Here is a 21,702-nt window from a genome sequence, read left to right on the forward strand (position 1 = left end):
TAAATGTGGCTAATCCAGTTCAGTTTCTGATCAATGGTAAACCTCAGGATGCTGCTTGTGGGGGAATCAGCGATGGTAATGCCAGTGAATGTCAAGGGGCGGTGGTTAGATTCACTCTTGTAGGAGATGGCCATTGCCTGCCACTTGTGTGGCACAGATGTAACTTGCCACTTGTCAGCCTAAGCTTGGATATTGTCCAGGTCTTGCTGCATTTGGACATGGACTGCTTCATTATTATTGTGAAGAAAATATCAGCATTGTAAAACATGGTGCAATTTAGCATGACCAATCCACCTAACCTGCACATCTTTGTACTGTGGGAGGAAACCGGAGCACCCGGAGGAAACCCATGCAGACACGGGGAGAATGTGCAAATTCCGCACAGTGACTCAAGCCGGGAATCAAACCCAGGTTCCTGGCGCTGTGAAGCAACAGTGCTAACTACAGTCCTGCCGTGCCACAGAGATGAAGAGAGGAACTTGTGTGGTGTGTCGATGCAGAGGCTGGGAAAGGCTTTAAATTAATATTTTATCTCCGGATTTACAAAGGAAATCGATGATGCAGATATAGTTGTCCAGGAGAACTGAGAGATACTGGATGGGATAATCATAAAGAGAGAGGATGTACTCGAACGATTGAAATCCTTGAAAGTTTCTCAGTCGCTAGGGCCAGATGGATTGTTTCTGAGACAATGTGGGAGGTCAGGGTGGCGATAGCAGATGCTATCAGGAGGATTTTACAATCCTGATTCGATGCAGGTAGGTACTGGAGAAATGCAAACATGGTACCATTGTTTCAAAAGGAATCGAAGGAATTGCTGAACAATTATACACCAGTTAGTCTTACATCAGTGGTGGGCAAAGGGTGACATAGTTGCTGGTTAGTAATCCAGAGACCCAGGCTAATTAATGATCTGAGGTCACGGTTTCAAATTCCACCAGGATAACTGATCAAAGTTAAATTTGATTAATAAAATCTGGAATTAAAATCTGGCTGAGAAACTATAAAATTATCATTGATTATCAGACAAACCCAGTGCCATTTAAGCAAGGAAATCTGCCTTCTGTGCCTGATCTGGCCTACTCAGAAGGTGGTGGTGAGTTGCCGCCTGGAACCGCTGCGGTCCCCAAGATGTAGGTACACCCAGGGCGCTATTAGGGCTCTCCCAAAGTGATTTGCATTAAAATGCAACAGTAGCATTATTCAACTAGTTTTACAAGCTCTTGATTCCTCTGCTATTGGTCCACATTTAGTTACGGTACGTGGTCTCACCACCGGTAAGCTGTTGACGTATTTTTTCACCGCCATCTTCTCCGTAACCAGCTTTATTTTTCGGTGAAGAGAGCGTCAGACTGACGTTTGACTGGAATGCGTTGATTCAAGGCACTGTTGGATACCACAAATAGCATCTTCAGTTTAACGTAGCCAGGCCATGCAGAGTTAAAGGTTCAAAACCCCCACATTGAATCCTACCCCACCCTGATAACAGATTATATACATTCTCCTCTCAAATCTCAATTGGTAAGAAACCACCAATATGTTCCAATTCTTCCAAGCTAGCTAACCATACTAACAGGAAGTGATTGAAGATTCCTACGTCACCACCCCTAGTCACAGAAAACAGGAGGAGACCATTTGGCCCATTATATAAATATCAGCTCTTTGGAAGAGTCATCAAGTTAGTCCCACCCCATCCCCATACCCCTGTAACTATTCCCCTCATCCCCCACCATTTTGAAAGTAGCTATTGCAACCGGGCGTGTTGCACCCAGGCAGAGCTGGGACCAATACCCTAGCGGGGACTTTTGCTTGTTCTGTTGGGGAGTATTTAAACTAGTGTAACAGGTGGATGGGATCCCAGGAGTAGGATCTCATAGGTCAAACTCAGATCAGGAAAATGGAGGTAGAACTTTAGCTCGTGAAGGCGGGATCAGGGTAATGAACCTGATGATCAATCAGGATCATAATGAATGGCGGAGCGGTGCTCAAAGTGCCGAATAGCCACCTTGCGCTTCTATTTTCTATGTTTCTATGATGCCGAAGATGTAATGATAGACTTGGAATTACCAGGGAAGCAAAGTTTTAAAGTATCCAGCAAGGGAAAATGGTTGGGTTAAACTGTTGATACTTCAATGTGAGGACTATGGCAAACAAGGCAGACGAGTTAAAAGCAAAGGTAGCTGCAGGATGTCATTGTTATTGCAGAAACCTGGCTAAAAGAGAGGCAAAATTAATTGGCAGCTCAATACCACTGGGTACAGAGTTTTCAGGTAGGACATGGGGGCAGATAGAAAAGGAGGTGGAGTAGTATTAATGGTCAAGGAATCAATTCCAGTTGTAAGAAGGGATGATATACTGAACGAATCAATAAACAAGCTTTATAGTTTGAACTTAGGAAAATAAAAGGGCTGTCATGCTTCTGAGGGTATACTATGGGCTCCCAAATTGTGAAAGGGAGATAGAACAGCAAATATGTATGTAGGCACATTTCTGCCTGTAAGAACAAGAGGACAATAAGAGTGGAAGACTATGATTATCCCAATATAAACTCGGAATCAAACAATATAAGGGGACCTGAGGGAGAAAAATTCACGCCGCATCCAGAAAACTTTTTTCACCCAAGTAGTGATAAACCCAACGAGCAGAGATGCAGTTTTAGATCTAGTCTTGTGGAACAAAGAAGAGCAAGAGGGTGACGGGAGTGTTGGTGACCATATTGGGGACAGTGATCACAATTCAGTTGGAGTCAGTATTACCATGGAAAGGGACAGAGATAAAGCAAGCAGGAGTAAAGATTTTGAACTGCGGGAAGGAAAATCTTGTGGAAATGAGGAGAAGGGACTTGGATGAGGTGGACTGGCCAACATTGCTAGAGGAAAAATCTGTGGAAAACCAGTGGGAAGCATTAAAAGGAGAGATCCTAAATGTATCAAGTGGACCTGTGCCCTCCAAAAATAAGAGTGGTACTGCCAAATTTAGACCCTCCTGGTTGACTGCAGGAATACAGGGGAAAATCAAACAGAAAAAGAAAGTGTGCAAAAGGCAAAAAGAACGAATACAGAAAGTGCAGGGACAAAACCAGAAAGGAAATAAGGAAATCAAAGAGAGGACATGAAAAAATATTATCAAGTCAAATTAAAGAAAACCGAAGCATGTTTTCCCAATATATTAATGGTAAAAGAGTGTTTGAGGAAAAATGGGACCTATCATAATAATAATCTTTATTAGAGTCACAAGTAGGCTTACAGTAACACTGCAATGAAGTTACTCTGAAAAGCCCCTAGTCACCACACTCTGGCGCCTGTTTGAGTACACTGAGGGAAAATTCAGCATGTCAAGCATATATTTCGGTACTTGTTGGAGGAAACCGGAGCACCAGGAGGAAACTCTTGCAGACACAGGGAGAATGTGCAGACTCCGCACAGACAGTGACTCATACTGTGACTCAAATCCAGATCCCTGGCGCTGTGAAGCAACAGTGCTAACCACTGTGCCACCATGCCGCAGAGATGAAGAGAACTTGTGTGTCGATGGAAAAGTTTTAATTTAATATTTTGACTCCATTTTCACAAAAGAAATGGGTGATGCAGATATTGTAGTCCAGGACGACTGTGAAATACTGCATGGGATAATCATCAATAGAGAGGAAGTAATCAAACAATTGAACTCCTTGAAAGTTGATAAGTTGCCAGGGACAGATGGATTGTTTCTGAGGCTAATTAAGGAGGTAGGGAGGAGATAGCAGATGCTCTTGGGAGGATTTTACACTCCTGGCTGGACACAGGTGAGGTGCTGGAGAAATGCAAACATGGTACCATTGTTTTAAAAGGAATCAAAGGAAATGCCAAAACATATACGCCAGTCAGTCTCACATCAGTGGCGGGCAAAGGGTGACATAGTTGCTGGCTATTAATCCAGAGACCCAGGCTAATTAATAATCTGAGAACACAGTTTTAAATTCCACCAGGGTAACTGATCAAAGTTAAATTTGATTAATAAAATCTGGAATTAAAAGCTGGCTGAGAAACTATAAAATTATCATTGATTATCAGACACACCGGGTGCCATTTAAGCACTCCGAGCCTGATCTGGCCGACTCAGAAGATGGCCATGAGCTGCCTTCTTGAACCGCTGCAGTCCCCGAGGTGTAAGTACACCCACAGCGCTGTTAGTGTTCTCCCAAAGTGATTTTCATTGAAACACAATAGTAGCAGCATTAAACTAGTCTTATGAGCTCTTGATTCCTTTGCCATTGGTCCACATTTAGTTACGGTACCTGGTTTTGCCAGTCTTTAAACTGTCCAAATATTTTCTCAGCGCCATCATCTTACATATCCGGCTCCAGTGGTCGGTGAAGATAGCATCAGCCTGTCGTTTCATTGGATTGTTTTCATTCGGGGCACTGCTGGTCATCAAAAATAGCATCTTCAGTCTAACTTAGCCAGGCCATGCAGAATTAAAGATTCAAAACCCCCACTGAAACCTTCCCCAACCTGGAGACAGATTATATACTTTGCATCTCTCAAATCTCAAATGCTGTACGAAACCACCAATATGTTCCAAAGGAACACTCTTCCAAGCCAGCCAACCATACTAACAGGAAGTGTATTGAAGATTCCTACGTCACCCCGCTGGTCACAGAACACAGTAGGAGACCATTTGGCCGATTGTATTAATGCTAGCTCTTTGGAAGAGCCATCAAGTTAGTCCCACTCCATCCCCATACCCCTGTAACTCTTCCCCTCATCTCTCACCATTTTGAAAGTAGCTGTTGGGCAACATGGTAGCATAGTGGTTAGCACTGTGGCTTCACATACCAGGGTCTCAGGTTGGAATCCCGGCTCGGTCACTGTCTGTGCGGAGTCTGCATGTTCTCACTGTGTCTGCGTGGGTTTCCTCCGGGTGCTCCGGTTTCCTCCCTCCCACTAGTCCCAAAAAACGTGCTGTTGGGTAATTTGGACATTCTGAATTCTCCCACTGTGTACCCGAACAGGCGCCGGAATGTGGCGACTAGGGGATTTTCACAGTAACTTCCCTGCAATGTTAATGTAAGCCTACTTGTGACAATGAAGATTATTATTATTGCAACCGGGCGGGTTGCACCCAGGTAGAGTTGGGACAAATATCCTAGCGGGGATTTTTGCTAGTTCTGTTGGGGAGTATTTAAACTAGTGCAGCAGGGAGATGGGATCCCAGGAGTAGGATCTGATAGGTCAAACTCAGTTACTTATCTGCCTGCCTCCCACTCACCACTCCCCCCCGTACCCTTTAGTTCCCATGTCAATCAAGACTCTATCTAAATCAGCCTTAAAACATATCCAATGACCTTGCCTCCCCCAGACTCTGGGGAGGAGAATTCCAGTCTCATGACCCCCCACAAATTTTTTTTGTTTTAAATGGGAGTCTCCTTAGTTTTAAATTGTTCTAATCTCCCCCACAAGAGGAAATATCCTCTCAGCATTCACCCTGTCAAATCCCCTCAGCATCTTCTCTGTTTCATGACTAGGGGTCACGAGTTCAAGGTGGGAGGGGAAAAGTTTAAGGGAGATTTGTGTGGAAAGTTCTTTACGCATAGGGTGGTGGGTGCCTGGAACGCATTGCCAGCGGAGGTGCTAGAGGCGGGCACGATAGCGTCATTTAAGATGTATCTAGACAGATACATGAATGGGTAGGGAGCAGAGGGATACAGATCCTTAGAAAATAGGCGACAGTTTTAGATAGAGGATCTGGATCGGCGCAGGCTTGGAGGGCCGAAGGGCCTGTTCCTGTGCTGTAATTTTTCTTTGTTCTTTGTTTCAAATACATCATCTCCTGGTAACGTTCCCTTTTAACATGGTGACCAAAAACATTTCTTTATTTACTATCCTGAGTAACTGCATTATAAAACACATTAAACCTCTGCAATGGAAAAACTGGAAGGCTTCGTCTCTGCACTGGCTGTCCTGCAGTATAGTATGAGAAAAAATACACAATGTAAAAACATAGGATTCACCAAATGGCCTAATTCGGCTCCTATGTCTTACGGTCTTGCCCACTTTGGTGGTAAAAGTGGGAAGGCAGATCATTATCTGAATGGTCATAAATTAGGAGAAGGGAATGTGCTTTGAGACCTGGGTGTCCTTGTGCACCAGTCGCTGAAGGTAAGCATGTGGATTCAGCAGGCAATAAGGAAGGCAAATGGTATGTTGGCCTTCATAGTGAGAGGATTCAAATACAGGAACAGGGATGTCTAGCTGCAATTACGCAGGGCCTTGCTGAGGCCACAACTTTTTTATGGATTTTCATAAGACCATAAGACAAAGGAGCATAATTAGGCCACTCGGACCATCGAGTGTGCTCCGCCATTCAATCATCGCTGATATTTTTCTCACCCCCATTCTCCTGCCTTCTCCCCATAATCCCTGATTCCCTTATCGATCAAAAACCTATCTATCTCTGTTTTTAAGATACTCAGTGATTTGGCCTCCACAGCCTTCAGCGGCAAAGAGTTGCACAGATTCACCACCCTTTGGTGTCTGTTTTAAAGGATCGTCCCTTTAGTCTGAGATTGTGTCCTCTGCTTCTATTTTTTCCTACGGGTGGAAACAGTCTCTCCACATCCACTCTATCCAGCCACGCAGTATCCTGTAAGTTTCAATAAGATCCCCTTCATCCTTCTAAATTCCAACGAATAGAGACCCAGAATCCTCAACCGTCCCTCATATGATAAGCTCTCCATTCCAAGAATCATTCTTGTGAACCTCCTCTGGACCCTTTCCAGGGCCAGCACATCCTGCCTTAGATACGGGGCCCAAAACTGCTCACAATATTCCAAATGGGGTCTGACCAGAGCCTTATATAGCCTCAGAAGTACATCCCTGGTCTTGTATTCTAGCCCTCTTGACATGAATGTTAACATTGCATTTGCCTTCCTAACTGCCGACTGAACCTGCACGTTAACCTTAAGAGAATTGTGAACAAGGACTCCTAAGTCCCTTTGTGCTTCTGATTTCCAAAGTATCTTCCCATTTAGAAAATAGTCTATGCCTCCATTCCTCCTTCCAAAGTGCATAACCTCACACTTTTCCACATTGTATTCCATCTGCCACTTCTTAGCCCACTCTCCGAGCCAGTCCAAGACCTTCTGCAGCCCCCCTGCTTCCTCAATACTACCTGTCCCTCTACAGATTTTTGTATCATCTGCAAACTTAGCAAACTCAGGCACACCACTAGCTGCCGTCCTGAAAAAGACCCCTTTATCCCCACTCTCTGCCTCTGCCAGTCAGCCAATCCGCTATCCATGCCAGGATCTTACCCTTAACACCATGGGCTCTTAACTTATTTAACAGTCTCCTATGTGGCACCTTGTCAAAGGCCTTCTGGAAATCTAAATAAATCACGCCCACTGGTTCTCCTTTGTCTAACTTTCTTGTTAATTCCTCAAAGAACTCTGACAGATTTGTCAGATTAGACCTCCGCTTGACGAAGTCGTGCTGACTCAGTCCTATTTTATCATGCACTTCCAAGTACTCCACGATCTCATCTTTAAAAACTGACTCTAAAATCTTACTAATGACCGAAGTCAGGCTAACCGACCCATAATTTCCCGTCTTCTGCCTCCCTCCTTCTTAAACAGGGGTGTTAAATTAGCCACTTTCCATTCCTCGGGGACCCTTCCTGCCTCCAGTGATTCCTGAAATACCAACACCAATGCCTCCACAATCTCCTCAGCTATCTCTTTTAGAACCCTGGGGTGTAGTCCATCCAGTCCAGGTGACTTATCCACCTTCAGACCTTTCAGTTTCCCCAGAACCTTCTCCTTAGTAATGGTCACTGCACTCACCCCTGGTTCTCCTGGAGTTCTGGCATCCCACTGGTGTCTTCCACCATGAAGATTGATGCAAAGTAACTATTCAGTTCAATTTGCCATTTCTTTGCTTCCTATTATAACTTTTCCAGCCACATTTTCCAGTGGTCCGAAGTCTATTTTTGCCTCTCTCTTACCTTTTATATATTGAAAATACTCTTCCTATCTTCCTTTATATTATGAGCTGGTTTGCACTCATACTTTATCTTCTCCCCCCTTATTGCTTTTTTAGTTGTCCTCTGCTCACTTTTAAAGGCTTCCCAATCCTCTGGTATCTCACTAATACTCACCACTTTGTATGATTTGTTCTTAGCTTTTATGCTGTCCTTGACTTCTTTCATCAGCCATGGTTGCCTTGTCCTTCACTTAGCATGTTTCTTCCTCCTTGAAATGAATTTATGTTGTGCCTCCCAAATAACCCCCCAAAACTCCTGCCATTGCTGTTCCACTGTCGTCCCTGCTAGGCTCCTTTTCCAATCAACTCTGACCAGCTCCTCCCTCATGTCTTTGTAGTTACCCTTATTTAATTTTAATACCGTTACATCTGATTGCAGCTTCTCCCTCTCAAACTGCAGGGTAAATTCTATGATATTGTGGTCACTGCTCCCTAAGGGTTCCTTCACCTTAAGTTCCCTAATCAAGTCTGCCTCATTACACATCACCAAATCCAGAATTGCCTGTTCCCTAGTAGGCTCTGTCACAAGCTGCTCCAAAAAACCATCTCTTAGACATTCCACAAATTCATTTTCTTGGGATCCACTACCAACCTGATTTTCCCAGTCCACCTGCATATTGAAGTCCCCCATGATTATTGTAAGATTGCCTTTTTTACATGCCTTTTCTATCTCCTGATTTCTTTTCTGCCCCACCTCCTGACTGCTGCTTGGGGGCCTGTACATGACTCCCATCAGGGTCTTTTTAACTTTGCAATTCCGATGCCTTCTGATCCTATATCGCTCCTTGCTATCGATTTAACTTCATTCCTTACTAACAATGCAACCCCGCCCCCTTTGCCCATCTGCCTGTCCTTTCGATAGGACACATATTCTTGTATATTTAGATCCCAGCCCTGATCCCCTTGCAGCCACGTCTCTGTGATGCCGACAACATTGTACCGGACAATTTCAATGGACGCAACAAGCTCATTTACCTTGTTCCGTATACTGCGCGCATTTGGGTACAAGACCCTCAGTCCTGCATTGACCACCTCCCTTTTCACACTTGTCACCTTTTTGCTCTGACTGAGGTTGATGTTGTTCTCTTATTTTGGTTCTCTATTTCCCCTTTAGTTATTACACCTTCTAAGCTCACAATCTGGTTCCCACGCCCCTGCCATATTAGCAAACTTCCCAGCCAGGATATCAGTGCCCTTCCAGTTTCGATGTAACCCGTCCTTCTTGTACAGGTCCCACCTGCTCCGGAAAAGATCCCAATGGTCCAAAAATCTGAAACCCTCCCTCCTAGACCACCAGTTTAGCCATGTGTTTAGCTGCACTATCCTCCTATTTCTAGCCTCACTGGCACGTGGCACAGGGAGTAATCCTGAGATTACAACCCGAGAGGTCCTGCTTTTTAGCTTACTGCCTAACTCCCTGAACTCCTTCTGCAGGACCTCATCACTCTTTCTGCCTATGTGGTTAGTGCATATGAGTACTACGATCTGTGTCTGTTCAACCTCCCCCTTCAGGATGTCCTGTGTTCATTCAGAGACATCCTTAACCCTGGCACTAGGGAGGCAATATACCATCCTGGAGAGGATTCAAATACAGCAGCAAAGATGCAGATTCGATGGACCGAATGGCCTCGCTCTGCATTGTAATTGGAATCTGTAAACTCCACAAAAACTGTGACGCAGGGCGAGGATCGAATCGTCAGCGCCATGAGATGGCAGTGCTAACCACTGCACCACCGGGGCACCCCCATACCTGGAATATTGTGTGCAGTTTTGGTCTCCTTATCTGAGGAAGGATTTTCTTGACATGGAAGGAATGCAGCAAAGGTTTACCAGATTGTCCCTGGGAAGGCAGTACTCATGTATGAGGAGCGGCTGAGTTGGTGAGGATATGGGCTGGTTTAGCACAGTGGGCTAAACAGCTGACATGTAATGCAGAACAAGGCCAAAGTACCAGCATCCCCGAACAGGTGCCGGAATGTGGCGACGAGGGGCTTTTCACAGTAACTTCATTGAAGCCTACTTGGGACAATAAGCGATAATTATTATTATTTAAAGAAAATTGAAATTTAAAGAACGAGGGGACGGTGGGGTGGGGAGGGGGGGGGGCGGATTTCATGGAAACCTATAAAATTTTAACAGGATGAGACAGGGTAGATTCAGGAAGGATGTTCCCAATGGTGGGTGTGTCCAGAACCAGGGATCACAGTCTGAGGATACAGGGTAAGCAATTTAGGACTGAGATGAGGAGAAATTTCTTTACCCAGAGAATGTAGAGCTTGTGGAATTCTGTGCCGCAGAAAGCAATTGAGGCCAAAATATGATAGGCTTTCAAGAAGTAGTTAGATGGAGCACTTGGGGCTGAAGGGATCAAAGGATATGGGGGGAAAGTGGGAAGAGTTTACTGAACATAGAACATACAGTGCAGAAGGAGGCCACTCGGCCCATCGAGACTGCACCGATCCACTTAAGCCCTCACTTCCACCCATCCCCATAGGCGACCCCCGTAACTGACCCATTTAAACTCTCACTTCCATCCTATCCCCGTAACCCAATGAGCCCTCCTCACCTTTTTGGTCACTAAGGGCAATTTATCATGGCCAATCCACCTAACCTGCATGTCTTTGGACGATCAGCCATCATCATAATGAATGGCGGAGCAGGGCCGAAGGGCCGAATGGCTTACTCCTGCTCCTATTTTCTATGTTTAAAATAAGGGTCTTCCATTGAGGAGGGGATGAGAATTTTTCTCTCTCTTAGAAGACCGTTAGTTTGTGGATTTGCTCTTCCCCAGACAACAGTGGAGGCTGGTCATCGAATATATTCAAGGCTGAATAAGACAGGTATTTTATTGACAAGGGAGCCAAGGGGTTAGACAGGAAAACCGAGTTACTGGCACACTCAGATCAGCCATGAACGTGTTGAAGAGCGAGTCAGGTACAAGAGGCTCGATGGACTACTTCGCCTCTTATCTCCATTTTTCCATGGGATGTGGGTGTCACTGGCAAGGCGAGCATTTGTTGTCTGTCCCTAATTGCCCTTCAGCTGAGTGGCTTACTAAGCAATTTAATATTTCTGTGGATCTCGAGTCAGATGTAGGACAGGTAAGGACGGCAGATTCACTTCCCAAAAGGCATCAGTGAACAAAATGGGTTTTTACAACAATCCCCAATAGATTCATGCTCATCATTGGGCCCTTTAATTCCAGATTTTTATTTAATTCAAACTCCATACCAGCAGTGGTGGGTTCAAACCCGGGTCCTCCGCCCATTAACCTGGATCTCTAGATTACTGGTTTCTTGACGATATCACTACACCACTATGGTCTAATGTAGATTTGAATACTAGATCAGTTGAATAAGCTGCACTGTATTTTTCAGGTGAATGATGTTTGGATGCTGCTGGTCATCATGATGATGGGAGTCACTCACCTCAAGGAGCTTTTGTTCATGTCACTGTCGGTTTTTACTGATGACTGTAACTGATCCTTGATGGGCCCATTCTCCAACGCAACAGCACTTCCCAGTCCAGGAGGTAAAGGTAAACAGTATCAATCTAATCATAGTCAGATTCTACAGAGCCATCAACAACATAATTTCAACTGGAAGTAGAGTATAGCCATGTAGAACTCAAACCAGTCAAACCCACACTATCCTCACACACACACTATCCATATAACCTCAAAGGGCAAAGTACAAATTATATTAATCCAAATTATAAGATGTATCACACAACACAAAGCTAAATGAACTGATCTTAAAGGGTGTGTGTACACAATGAAGAACACTTGTTCTCTGTCGCTATGTGCAGCCACCTCGTTTATGCACCAGTGAGTTTGTCAGGATTGGATTGGATTGATTTATTGGCATGTGTACCGAGGCACAGTGAAACGTGTCGTTCTGCGTTCAGCTGAGACAGATCATTCCGTACATGAAAAGAAAATACATAATCGAGTAAACATAAATAACTTAATGTAAATTCATTGGCACAGGCATCGGGTGATACACACAGGAGTGTAGTACTACTCAGTCGAGACGTTGTGTGAAGAGATCAGATCAGTCCAGAAGCCCATCAGTTCATAAGAGGGTAATTTAGGAGTCTGGTAACAGTGCAGAATAAGTTATTATTTAATATGTTAGTGTGTGTTCTCAGACTTTTGTATCTCCTGCCCGATGGAAGAAGTTGGAAGAGTGAGTAAGCCGGGTGGGAGGGTCTTTGATTGACAAGAGTAAATCTGTATCAGCATACCTACAATAATAATAATAATAATAATAGCTTATTGTCACAAGTAGGCTTCAATTAAGTTACTGTGAAAAGCCCCTAGTCGCCACCTTCTGGCGCCTGTTCGATGAGGCTGGAACAGGAATTGAACCCGCGCTGCTGGCATTGTTCTGTATTACAAGCCAGCTGTTTAGCCCACTGTGCTAAACCAACCGCTCTCACCCCACCCAGCTCATATCATAGAATCATAGAATCCTACAGTGCAGAGACGGGTCCTCTCCTCCTGCTACAGTAAAGGAGTTGATAAACGTTACGATCCAGCTTTTTACATGGATAACATGATAGAGATGTTAAGAACTCGGATAACCCACCACACGGTGGGGAGACCACCTCACATTTGTTCCTCATTCCACACGCTTGGCAAATTAATTCCAGTTCACACAGGAATTGGCTGTGTAATCTAGTGAGTTTTGGTTCAGACAGAATGGTGTAGAGTTTATAACAAACAACAGGCTTTCTGTTCCAACTGGTCAATGTTTGTGCCCCTTCTCCCAGCCCGGTCCCCATGTCATTCTGCTCCAGGCTCCCTCCTACACGTTTTCCAAGACCGTCCATGCTCTTCACCTCAACCACTGCATGGGACAGCTCTCTCCCTCAACCTGTGCACATTCAGTATTAACATTCTCATTGTGCCTAATGCGGTGGCTTAAAATTCAACCCCAATCATTTCAAATTGTGATCTCCTCCTCCCCCCAGCTTCCACATTCCACCGGCTCTTGTTAAACAACAAAGTTGAACTGGCCTCAGTTTCCTGAGGAAGTCTATGGACCATATTTGTGTGTCACCAATGCAAAGTGCCAGTGTGTTTAATAGATTGCTGATAAACCCCCATGCACAATGTTGTTTTGTGTGTTGGTGTTATGACAGCTGAAACTGCATTACAAATGTGTATATATTGGTTTGGGACTTCTCATGTCATGTCCTGATTGGGTAAGAAGGGGGTGTCCTGTTCCCACAATATTGCACAGTCTCCAGGGAAAGGGTTGGAGGGGCTTACCTCAAAGTTGATTTGTTTTCAAGCACCGATCCTGGCGAATAGAGGACATTAAGTAGAATGAAAAGCGTCACGAAATGGGAGCTGAACCCAATCACCATCGTGTGCGATCCTGAAATCCAAGATAGGAACGCATTACTCAATAAATCCATTCACAACAGTCTTTAACTGGTCCCTCACTCTGCTGAAGGGTTCCAGATCTGGATTCACACCCAATACCAAGAAGGAAACTGCAGGATCTTTGAGGCGGGAAAATATTCCACACTGTAATCTTTCCTGCAAACCGGTTTAATGTCAAAACTCGACCAGAACGCCAACTATGAGAAATTCTAACTTATTATCTAGAATCATAGAATCTCTGCAGAGCAGAAGAAGGCCATTCGGTCCATCACATCTGCACCAACCCTCTGAAAGAGCACCCAACAGAGGCCCACACCTATCCCCATAACCCAGTAACCCCACCTAGCCTTTTGGATACTAGTTCAGCAAGGGCAACCCACCTAAGCTGCACACCTTTGGACTGTGGGGGGGAAAGCAGAGCACCCAGAATAAACCCAAGCAAACACTGGGAGAAAGTGCAAACTCCGCACAGTCACCCGAGGCTGGAATTGAACCCGGGTCCCTGGAACTGTGAGGCAGCAGTGCTAACCACTGTGCCACCATGTTTTAAGAAAGCTATTAATAACATTGTCGTATCGCATGGACCGACATGAGAAAATGCACTATTTAACACCATGCGTTTTGCATCCTCCCAGAACAGGTTCAATAAAAAATAATTGATTTGAAAACCTTACCAGATGGGTGTGTGAAGCTTGACGTTGAGTTGGCGTGAGCCGCTGTCCTTGGTGCTGAAGTGGAGAACCGCTCTGAGGATCTGAATCTCAAACCTCTCCCTCTCCCCCTTTCTGTCCGCCTGACTCTGAGTGTATTCGTATCTCTCACTGTCTCTTTTAGGGAATTCCAGATCCGTTGGTTCTCCCCAAACCCCTCGGCTGGAACTCTGACGCTCACTCAGAAACTTCTGCTGTTATACTCCAGGACCAGTCGCTCATCAACATAGAGCCAGGTTTCAGTTCCAAAAAAGGACATAAATACATGCACAAAGACGTCAGCGGCATTGCCTGGGGATTGGAAGCGAGTGGTCAGAAGCGGTTTAACTATTAGTTGAAGGAGGTGCCTGCAGCGTGTGGCCAACATTACAGCCAAATCTCACTGCTGCTTCCCTCACCAGGAAATACAATGACCAATCTTCATCTCCACACGCCTTTCAAGCCACTGCATTCATCACAACTCTCACTCACTCACAGAATAGAAAACTCAGCTCACCCCCTGGCTCCTTTACTAATTCTCTGCAATCTGTGTATGTTGGTTGCCCACTCCTGTTACTGAAAACAGCTTCTCAACTCTCATAAAAACAAATCCTCCGGAATCTGAAGGACGCTATTAAAGTTCATCTTAATCTCTGATTTAAGAAGAACAATCCGAGATTCTCTAGTGTCTTCACCTCATGTAAATCCTCCATCCCTTTTATGAATGCATTTACAGATGAGTAAATCACCTGCACAACAGTTTCATTTAATTACAGGTAAAGTACTCAAATAAAATAATCCCAGTAACAGAACATGACCCAGCCTATTTAATTTGTGCATATTTAGAGTTGATAATTTTATCTCTTCCCCCTCCTTCATTTTAAAAGTATTCTATGCAGAAGAGATGACCTCGGCCATTTATTGTCTGTCTCCGATTGGGTGGAATGTATCAAGGATTCTTTAACTAAGAATATTTTGTACCATTATATGGAGACAATGCTGATTAAAGGGATAACTAACCTCGATTAAAAACTGCTCCGGTGTAATTTGGTTAGATGGTTAGTCAATGGTCTAAAGTATTCAATTTCTGTGTTTAGTAAAGACAGGTCGACATCTTGTGTGGGTTACCCAATGTAATCTAATAGAGAGATTCACCAAGTTACCTGTGTAATAATGGATATGGAGAGTGCAAAACAGACTAGAATCTACCCAAAGAGTTGAAAGGGTTTGTATCCAATATAATTAATGCTTAAGTTGTGAGTTCCAGGCTGCAATCCAGTGGGGATTCCAGTTCTTTAAAGTAAAAAATACTTAGAATTGGGATTTGACAGGTGCAAGAAATCTGAAGCGGCATTCTCTGTTTCTGCGGTTAAGTGTTGATGCCAACGCAGAATTTGTGGACTTTCATGACTCAAAATCTGGTGCCAAATCCGGACCAATTCCGCTCTATTAAAGGGCTAGCACCGGTGCTATGTGGAAGACAATACATTCCAATGAAAAATGGTGCGGGATTCGCCAGGTCAATGATTGACACTCGCGTGTTCAAGCTGCAGCCGCACATACACATTACACTCCCCACACACACCATCCCAGCCAACAAGGTGGCACTAGTTGTGCTGGAGCGTGCCCATGCAGCTGATTGGTTGGTTGGGGCCAGAGGGCATCCAGGGGGATGCCCTGGGAAGACAATCTTACGACCCGTAACACAAGGTTCACAGAGGGCAGTTAGCGGTTGCACAGCTGCATGGCTGCCTTGCCGGCTGCAGCAATGGTGTTCCATGCCCGTCCATCCCGACCACACAGCCCAGCTCCTGGATGCCCCCGCTACTCCCTTCAGTCCTGGCAGAAACCTCTCAGCCAGCAGCACAACTGTCAGCACACAATGGCAATGTTGGGCACTTGCTATATCCCCTCTCTCTCCCTCAGCAACCAGCACGCCGGTTTCACAATTTTTACAAGTGAACCACGCCATCGGGACCTTGACCCATCGGAGGCGTAGAATCCCGTAGGCCCCGGAGAATACCAGGTCAGGCCCGATAATGATTTGCAAATGGTGTCTACGTACGTGCGTTCTGGAATGCATTGATGCCGTGAACATTATTATTTGGCGTCAAATCAGCACCTGTCGTGATTTTGGTGTGAGAACCTATTCTCCGCCCAATTACATTTTAAGATTTCAGTGTCGGCAAACAGAGAATCCTGCCCAAGATATTGCTCACCATCCTTTATTAATAGAGGAAGGATTATATGACATGAAGCTGTTCAAGGAGTTCAGAGAATTTGTGTGTAGAATAATTCACACGATGGCTTCACAGAGCTCGGGTCCCAGGTTCGATACCCGCTTGCGTCACTGTCTGTGCGGAGTCTACATGTTCTCCCATCGTCTGCGTGGGTTTCCTCCGGGTGCTCCGGTTTCCCCCCACAGTCCAAAGATGTGCAGGTTAGGTGGATTGGCCATGATAAATTGCCCTTAGGTTAGATGAGGTTGCAGGGTTACGGGGATAGGGTGGAGGTATGGGATTGGGTAAGGTGCTCTTTCCAAGAGCCAATGCAGACTCGATGGACCGAATTGCCTCCTTATGCATTGTAAATTCCATGATTCTATTCTATAAGAGCGAGTTCTAGGTTGGAATTGAACTGAGGGATTCAGATGAATTGAAGGTCGAATAACAGATCCCTCTGAACATGCTGAAAATGAATCAAATGTTTTAATGGACTCTGTGTCGCATACTTTGGATTCCCGAGATTGATTTGTCGCTTGTTGTAATTCAATAAAAATACTCAATTCTTTGATGATTGGGTGTGTGACTTGCATGAGCTGACAGACAAAAAGCACACTTGAACAATAGACACCAGGGAATGAATAGGTAGTATCAATCTGATAAGGAATTCTAATAAATTTACAATCTGCTACAGTTAATATGAGAGGTCTGGGTCAATAATAACAAGTCACCTTGATTCCCAATCGCAATAACAACTTTGATAGATCACATACTCCATGTGGACGTGAATTCAGGGCACTCACCTGAGAGTTTGTGATATAACCACTGCCATTTCATACGACATGCCTTTTGCTCTTTTATCAACATATTCACCAACAAAAGATTCGCTTTGTATGTAGTGTTTCTTTTATACCTAATGTTAACAATTGAATACAACAAGATGTTCCCCTTTTTCTTAGGAATTGGCTTCAGATTTCGCTTATGCGAGAGACGCAGACAGAAGCTGCCTTGTAGTGCCATGTTTACTTGAGTTACCCGAGGTCATCAAGCCGAAATTGACCTAAATACTGATGATCGGCATTGAATAATGTCCAGGTAATAAATATACTTTTAACAATAGGTCTTTAATTTGATGATTTTCCCCCACTGGGGGCATATTTGACATACTTGGAAATAAACGCGAGGTCATCTTTCGATAACCTTTTAGTATTTAATGTCAATGAACAAAGTAAAGTACAGCACAGGAACAGGCCCTTCGGCCTTCCAAGCCTGCGCTGACCATGCTACCCCTCTACTCTAAAAAAAACTTCAATGACATTGAAAGAAGGACACCTAGAAAAACATCATCGGGAAATGTCAACATTTGGCACAGAGATTAAATGTTAGTCACATATTTGTTTATGTTTATTAAGTCCCAATCATGTACTAATTCTTCTAGTTATTTACAATGTCAGTTCAACTTGTTCTGGACCATTATTGTTTTAATGGGTGGATAATACTCAGATCTTATTGAGAGTTTTGCACACCTGGGATTGAGTCATTTCTGGAATCCAATCGAGGAATTCAGATGACATCTAATAAAATGTGGATTTTTGAGAAACTATTTCCAGATTACAATCTGACGGTAATTCTTCTCTTTAGAATATTAGATACCCAGCGTGATTTTAAAAAACAACTTTCAGGATGGAGGTGTGGCTGGCAGTTATTACCAATCCCTAATTGCCCTTTAGAAGGGTGGCGATGAGCTTTCTTCTTGAAGCACTCCAGTCCTCATGATGAAGGTGCTTCCACTGTGCTGTTAGGCAGGAAGTCTCGGGGTTTCTGACCCATCTAATCTAAACTTCATAACAGACTGAATTTAACCTCCGGGAATTTGCAATGGTTGCCTGATCCATTTTCTGACAATAATTGCTACATGGGAGGGGTACAGCTGACTCCAATGTGAATGGTTTACATAGAGAATAATGGTCACCTGACATTGGCTTAGCTCGAATCTAATTGAAAGGGTTCAAGTTCTATTTATATAGAATTGGTACCTGTGAATGAGTTACAGCCATTATAATAGTTTAAAATATTGCAATAAAAAGATTTGGAATAAAACCGGCAACATTTCCAGCATTTTTCTGTTTTTATTTCAGATTTCCAGCATCTGCAGTATTTTTACTTTTGTAAAGATTGTGATCGCTGGTTGGAACCATTAAGGGAATAATCGGAAATGAATAAACCTTTGACTTTTGAAATGCTGAATGCAGTTATTCATTGAAGAGATTGCAATGAGTGCTGATGACAACAATGTATCACACCACATCTGAGTGTGACTTGGCCCCTACATCCATTTAAGATATTAAATAATAATAATCTTAGTTCACAAGTGGGCTTGCATTAACACTGCAATTAAATTATTGTGGAAGTCGCCACATTCCGGCGCCTGTTCGGGTACACTGAGGGAGAATTCAGAATTTCCATTTCACCTAACAAGCATGTGATTCAGAAGGGCAGCACGATGGCACAGTGGTTAGCACTGCTGCCTCACGGCGCCAAGGTCCCAGGTTCGATCCCAGCTGTGGGTCACTGTCCGTTTGGAGTTTGCACATTTTACCCATATTTGCGTGGGTTTCACCCCCACAAACTAAATGATGTGCAGGCTAGGTGGATTGGCCACGCTAAATTGCCCCTTAATTGGAAAAAATGAATTGGATTCTCTAAATTAATTTGAAAAAAGCATGTCTTTTGTGCAGACCCCACACAGACAGTGACCGAAGCTGCAATCAAACCCGGCTCCCTGGCGCTGTGAAGCAACAGTGCTAACCACTGTGCTATCATTTGTGGGATGTGGTGCTGTAGTTGCAACATCACTGGATTAGTAACCCAGAAGCCCAGGCTCTGGCGATATGGGTTCAAAGCTACAGAAGCTGGTGGAATTTAAATCCAATTAATAACTTGAAAGTCTCCCCATGAAACTTACGAATTGTCTTTAAAACCCATCTGGTTGCCTTTTAGGGAAGAAAATCTGTCAGTAATGTATCCAGGACAAATTTTGTAATACTTTAGAATTATCTGCAAAATAGATAGGTGCTTTGCATGATACAACGTTCCTTTGGATTTACCATTATAATTCAATTATTTTAGTTATACATCAGGTTGGATGAGGTAGCCCAACACCCTCCAACTGAATGTCGCCCCTTCCAATAGTCTTTGAATAAACACCTTTGCAATCAGACATTTCGTCTTAATTTGCCCTTAACCTCATCCCTTTCAATCAGTGCTTGGCGAAATGTGTAAAGGAATCCCTGAACCCCTGCTATAGACACCCAGAACATATGCCACAGATCAAATATGTCCCAGAGGATAATTAATGGAATATTCCTGTTTGTGGGACAATTCTTTTGCGGCTGTACTCGTCTGCATTGTGACAGTGACTGCACTTTGTGGACAGGAATGAACTTGGGATGTGTTGAGGTCATAATTCCTTCCGAATGGCAATTGCACATTTAGATAATGATATTGTGATAATTTACCAGCTTCTGTAACTGGTGGGGACAGTAACATTTTTGTCTTGCACATTTTCTTTAAGTGCCAGCTTTGGACCTCCTGAATCAGCAGATGTTTTCTTTGCCCAAGTTCCAATCCAGATTTGAGTACATATTCTGGATTGAAACTCCAGTGCAATCCTGAGAAGATGCTGTACTGTTCACATCAAAACCTGCTGGACCCCATCAGTTGAAAGTAAAAGGTGACCATTAATGAGTTTCTCGAGGGGGAAATGTCAGGGAGTGCAGGAGAAAGGACAATGACTAAAGGTGATGTCGAAAACACCAATAATCTGCTCAATTTTCACACTCTCTTGCTTGAACACATTAATAGTCACACATACTTTAATGTACTCTTAATTACAAAACACATCCATGTTATACACACACATTCACACACCACAGATATACCGTTCCTATGCACACCATGACTTGCAGCCGACTACAAAATCTTGTTCACACATTTCACACAATTATTCGCTCACATCTAGATTGACTCACGGAGATCTCTGACAGGTCCCACATTCATTCAGAAATATATTTATCTTTCTCATGTCTTTTTCCAACTCCATTATTAGCTGTCTGCTAGTTTAGCTCAGTTCAAGGCATCAGATCATCTCATCCTTTCAACTACCATTGCAAATATAGCAGCAAGGACCACGGGATAAAGTTGTGTAAGATTCTGGCATTTGGATGTGACAATGCTGTATTTTAATAGTTATAGAATCACAGAATAGTTACAGCATAGGCGGAGGCCATTCAGCCCTCTAAGTCTGTGCTTGCCCTCTGCAAGAGCAACTCACCAAGTGTCCCCACTTCATTTCCTTCCCCCTTATGCTTCCCCCATTTGGGCTTTCTCATTGCCCCCCCCCCACTCCCCCCCCCTCACCCCCCGCAGCAGCAGAGTGGAAATTTGGGCAGAGTGGGAAAGGTGTTCTTTGCTGTTTCTCCTTGCTCTGTGACTTTTAAATCTTCAGGGGTCTTGCCCAGCTGTGGCTGAGGCTACAAGGGAGAGAGCTGATTGGTAAAAAGCGGGCAAAGTTGTTGAGTCTTCACATCTTTCATTACTTAAAGTTTTAAAATAGGTTTTGTGGTTTAGAATCTGTCAGGGCTATAATTGGTAGTAACAAGCACAAGGAAAGCGGGTAATTATAGGCCAGTGAGCTTAACTTCGGTAGTAGGGAAGATGCTGGAATCTATCATCAAGGAAGAAATAGCAAGGTACCTAGATGGAAATTGTCCCATTGGGCAGACGCAGCATGGGTTCATAAAGGGCAGGTCGTGCCGAACTAATTTAGTGGAATTTTGTGAGGACATTACCAGTGCGGTAGATAACGGGGAGCCAATGGATGTGGTATATCTGGATTTCCAGAAAGCCTTTGACAAGGTGCCACACAAAAGGTTGCTGCATAAGATAACGATGCATGGCATTAAGGGTAAATTAGTAGCATGGATAGAGGATTGGTTAATTAATAGAAAGCAAAGAGTGGGGATTAGTGGATGTTTCTCTGGTTGGCAATCAGTAGCTAGTGTTGTCCCTCAGGGATCAGTGTTGGGCCCACAATTGTTCACAATTTACACAGATGATTTGGAGTTGGGGACCAAGGGCAATGTGTCCAAGTTTGCAGACGACACTAAGATGAGTGGTAAAGCAAAAAGTGCAGAGGATACTGGAAGTCTGTAGAGGGATTTGGATAGGTTAAGTGAATGGGCTAGGGTCTGGCAGATGGAATACAATGTTGACAAATGTGAGGTTATCCATTTTAGTAGGAATAACAGCAAAAGGAATTATTATTTAAATGATAAAATATTTAAAAATGCTGCTGTGCAGAGAGATCTGGGTGTGCT

The 21,702-nt window shown here is 43.9% G+C and overlaps 1 long non-coding RNA gene across 1 annotated transcript; it reads left to right on the forward strand.

Moving 5' to 3' along the window:
• Positions 1–11,385: 11,385 nt before the first annotated feature.
• Positions 11,386–18,564, forward strand: LOC140410442 (uncharacterized). Its single transcript, XR_011940653.1, has 3 exons — positions 11,386–11,558; positions 17,284–17,419; positions 18,463–18,564. It is a non-coding gene; the product is annotated as an uncharacterized lncRNA (long non-coding RNA).
• The last annotated feature ends 3,138 nt before the right edge of the window (positions 18,565–21,702 follow it).

The sequence above is a fragment of the Scyliorhinus torazame genome, chromosome 1 (assembly GCF_047496885.1).
Source record: "Scyliorhinus torazame isolate Kashiwa2021f chromosome 1, sScyTor2.1, whole genome shotgun sequence".
NCBI lineage: Eukaryota > Metazoa > Chordata > Chondrichthyes > Carcharhiniformes > Scyliorhinidae > Scyliorhinus > Scyliorhinus torazame.